The 4801-nt window shown below is 35.4% G+C and overlaps 1 long non-coding RNA gene across 1 annotated transcript; it reads right to left on the reverse strand.

Moving 5' to 3' along the window:
* Positions 1–1784: 1784 nt before the first annotated feature.
* LOC140184101 (uncharacterized) lies at positions 1785–3913 on the reverse strand. Its single transcript, XR_011880691.1, has 3 exons — positions 3408–3913; positions 2783–2970; positions 1785–2551 (listed from the first exon to the last, which is right to left on the reverse strand). It is a non-coding gene; the product is annotated as an uncharacterized lncRNA (long non-coding RNA).
* Between the last annotated feature and the right edge of the window lie 888 nt (positions 3914–4801).

Raw genomic sequence — 4801 nt, forward strand, 5'->3', positions numbered from 1 at the left:
TTAAAATTTGAAAATAATTATTTTTATAAAAACAAAATAAAAGTACTTATAATAAAAATAAATAATTAAATTTTACATAATTACTTAATTATACCGGGTTAACTGGTTCAACCAGTGACCCACCGGTTGAACCAGTAACCCAGTGACCTAGTGACCTCACCAGTTCGATCACCGGTTCGGTTCTGACAACTATGAAAAGAGGCTTTAAAGCAGATGAAAAATGACAGGACAATAGGACCTGATAATATCCCAATTGAGGTTTAGAAAGATCTTGGAGAAAAAGACATCAACTGGTTAACCAAGCTTTTTAATGAGATTTTAAGATCAAAGAAAATGCTTGATGAGTGGAGAAAGAATACCTTGGTACCTATCTACAAGAATAAGAGGGATATACAAAGTTACGAAAATTATAAAGGGATTAAACTTATGAGTCATACTATGAAGTTATGGGAAAAGGTTGAGAAAAGAGACACAAGTAACAGAGAATCAATTTGGATTTATGCCAGAAAGATCTACCACTGAAGCGATATATCTATTAAAAAGGATGATGGAGAGATATCGTAGTAGTAAAATGGACCTACATATGGTGTTTATTAATTTGAAAAAAGCGTATGATAGGGTATCAAGGAAAATCTTATGGAAGGTTTTAGAAAAGAAGAGAGTAAAGATCGCATATATTTGGGCAATTAAAGACATGTATGATTGGGCCACAACTAGTGTGAAGACTCAAGGTGATGTGACGAAAAAATTCTCTATTGGTATAGGATTACACCAAGGATCATCCTTAAGCCCATACCTTTTTACATTAGTCCTGGAAGTACTCACAGAGCATATCTAAGAGCCTGTGCCATGGTGCATGTTTTTTGTCGATGATATCGTCCTTATAAAAGAGTCAATGGAAGACCTAAATAAGAAATTAGAGTTATAGAGAGAAGCTTTAAAAGTGTATGGTCTGCGCATAAGCCGTAGCAAGACAAAATATATGAAATGTAAGTTCGGTCTGAAAAGGGAAAACCCTAATATAGAGGTGAAGATTGAAGAAAACATCTTAGAAAAAGTTAAAAGTTTTAAATATCTTGGGTGCATCATACAGGATAATGGAGAGATTGAACAAGATGTAAATCATAGGATCCAAATAGGTTGGTCAAAATGGCGGAGTGCATCTGGTTTTATATGCGACAAAAAAGTGCCTTTAAAACTTAAAGGTAAATTCTATCGCACCGCTATAAAACCGGCTATGCTGTATGATACGGAGTGTTGGGCGGCTAAAGGGGAGCACGAACATAAGCTGAATGTGGCAGAGATGAAGATGATGAGATGGATGAGTGGTCATACGCGATTGGATAAAATAAGGAATGAAGATATAAGGGAGAGAGTTGGAGTAGCACCCATTGTGAAAAAGATGGTTGAATCGCGTCTCAGATAGTTTGGACATGTGAGAAGAAGACCGATAGAACATCCAGTCAGGAGGGTGGATGAGATGGAAGATGGACAAAAGACGAAAGGCAGAAGAAGACTTAAGAAGACCATCCATGAGGTGGTCAAACGAAATCTACATGTAAACAGTTTCTCTGTAAACATGATACATGACAAAGCACAATGGCGTCGTTTAATTCATGTAGCCGACCCCACTTAGTGAGACAAGACTTTGTTGTTGTTGTATTGACACATATTATCAGCCTAATTCTTTAGTGATTTCGTTGCATATTTGAACTAAGTAGTGAATTAAGTGAAAAAAAATTGACAAAAAAAAGGGACGGAGAGGAAAAAGTACCTGTTCACTCTGTTCAAACTCCCTCAGTTTCAGAATAGTTTCAAGTTTGATCTACATTTTGACATCAACGACATCATCTGCATCTGCAAAAGTAAGAACCACCACCAGACCATGCTTTTCTTTCCAAATATAAATAAATAAATAAACAGAGATCTTATCATGGAAGACCACCGGTGATTCTCTTTTTCCTCCTTCCCAACCGCCGATCTCTCTCCATTCTCCCACGCCGCATGAAACCACCGAAACCACATCAACCACCACCACTTTCTTTCACCACCCTCACAGCTTTGGTCTCCTCCCTCCTCAACCGCAACCACCATCTTCTACCACCGTAAGTCCCCTTCTTCCTCCCTTTCAGCTATCATACCGCCACCATCGCCTCTCTACAACCTTCGAACTCTATCTCCCTCTGCCATCGAGCTCACTGCCGGCGAACCCTTCAGCCACCGGCTCTCACTGTGACGAGATCACCGCCGCCGCGGTACCGTACTCGCAGATTCCACTCCGAGCCGTCACTATCAACGGACCGCCCTTCTGCCACAGTAGTCATCGCCCCTAGCGTCTCTCGGTGAGCTGCTTGATCTCTCTCTCTCTCTCTCTCTCTCTCAGATCTTACCGCGAGCCGCCTGATCTCTCTCTCTCTCTCCCAGAAAAATACAAATATAAAAATCAAGATTCTGAGAACCGAACCGCTCTAGTTACTGGGTTTTGCTAGAGAAAGTGGCATTTCAAGGACATCATTGGAGTGCTCTTTTCCGTTTTGATTTGTCACAAACTCTGCAGCAAGAGTATAATAGGATTCTACTTTTGAATCATAATAGGAAGAATAGTGTGAATGTAGTAGTATAATAGGATTAACATTATCCAAATCAGATGAAACCACAACAAATAAGCGAATGCAACATGTTATACAGAATCAACAAAGTTGAATGAATGAATGAAGAAGAGACAAACCTAAAGGAAGAGGATTGAATTCATTTTATCAACGAAGAAAAGAAGAAAATGTACCGGATTGCGACGTGGATCGAAGAGCCCATGAAAGAATTCGTTTTGTCGAACACTACGTTTGCAGGCTCCATTAAACCACAACCTTATCTGAACTACAAATATAACTGATTACTAAATGAAGCCTCTGTCAAGTTGCTGCCGCCGAGCTGTCGTCGTGGCCGGTGGAGCTGTCATTGCCGAGCTGATTACTAAAGCACGAACAACACAACACAACAATCTAAGATTTAAAAAGTCAAGAACAGCAAACCACAAGAAGAACAATTTATAAAATCAAGAACAACAAACCAAAACAATTTATCAAACCAACATCAATAACATGAACATTTTATCAAATCTAGAACAACAAACCACAACAATTTATAAAATTAACAAATTATCAAAAGATCAAGATCAAAACAACAATTTAAGAATTAAAAAGTCAAGAATAACACCAAAGCAATGATCTATCAAGTTAATAAGATCAACTAGAACTGAAAATCAAAATAATAAGAACTAAAATTTAAAATACAGTAAACCAACAACAAACAAGAACTGGAACAACATACTAATCATTAAAACAACACTTAAATAAAATAATAACTGAATAATTAATACAAGAAAGAACAAGTAAAGGAAAAGAAATCACCTTAAGCTGGAGCATGTTCTGAAATTCGATCAGAACAGGGAGAGGGAGCTGGAGCTTTAACACGCGACGGAAGAGTCGGAAGAGAGGGCTAAGCAGCTCGAACAGGAAGACGGGGCTGGAGCGCAACAGAAAGAGCTTGAATAGCGGTAGAACCTCGCGAGACAGCGGTGGAATCACGGGAAAACAGAGGCGGAACATGCGTTGCGACGACGCTGTTGCTGCGCGGACAGCGGCGGTGGTTGGAGGTTGAAGAACGACGACGAAGAAGAACGGCAGCAGTGGCAAAACGTTCCAGTTCAAAGGTTGAAGAAGAAGAGTGTGGAGTGAGGGAGGAGCTCGAGATGAGAGGCACAGGTGAGAGGAAGGAGAAGGACGAGTGACTGAGTGAGTGAGAGTCTACGCGGTTAGGGTTTCATTGATGAAAGACCATGTATATGTTTTAGGGTTGTGAAACCGGTAAGGATACATTGATTGTCCACCAGTTCTGCACCAAACCATGGTCCTGCAACACTGACCGTAGGATCTTCCCAATTATAAACGGTCGGATGGAGAACTTTTCGCTGAAATTAGGTATAATAATATAATATATAATATATGGTGAATTACCCTTGTGACATTTTTTATTATTAAATAAATAAAATAAATTAATTTATTATGGTTAATTTTAACTTTTAATCTAACATAAATTTTGTTAATTTAATTAATTCATCATGATTTAACTTTTTTACAAATTATAAAAATTATTTAAAAAGTTTAATTTTATAATTTTTTCTCGTATTATATATTTATTAATCAATTTCAATCATAAAATATAAAAAATCTCAAAAGACAAAAAATAAATACAAAAATTCAAGAGACCCATCAAATTTAAAATTTTTAAATTTTTTTTTTTGCTTTCTTAAATTTTTGAAATAATAATAAAATATAAAATAAAACTTCTCTAATAAATTTTAACTATAGTATAATTTTTCTTAATCTAACCTAGATTTTGTTAACTTCATCAATTAACTATGATATAATTTTTTAAGTTATAAAAAAGATTAGAGAAGTTTTGTTTTATATTATATTATTTTTTTCAAAAAATTTAAGAAAGCAAGAGAGAGAAAATTTTAAAATTTTTTTATTTTTTGTGGCTCTTGAAAATTTTTTTATTTATTCTTTGTCTTTTGAGACTTTTTTATTTTGCGATTGAAATTCATTAATAAATGTATAATTTGAGAAAAAATAAAAAACTATAAAATTAATTTTTAAAATAATTTTTATAATTTGAAAAAAAAGTTACATAATGCTTAATTAATTGAACTAACAAAACTTAGTTTAGATTAAAATTAAAGTTAATCATGATAAGTTAATTAATTTTATTTTAATTAATAACAAAAAGATATGTCATAAGG

This window comes from Arachis hypogaea, chromosome 1 (assembly GCF_003086295.3).
Source record: "Arachis hypogaea cultivar Tifrunner chromosome 1, arahy.Tifrunner.gnm2.J5K5, whole genome shotgun sequence".
Taxonomy (NCBI): domain Eukaryota; kingdom Viridiplantae; phylum Streptophyta; class Magnoliopsida; order Fabales; family Fabaceae; genus Arachis; species Arachis hypogaea.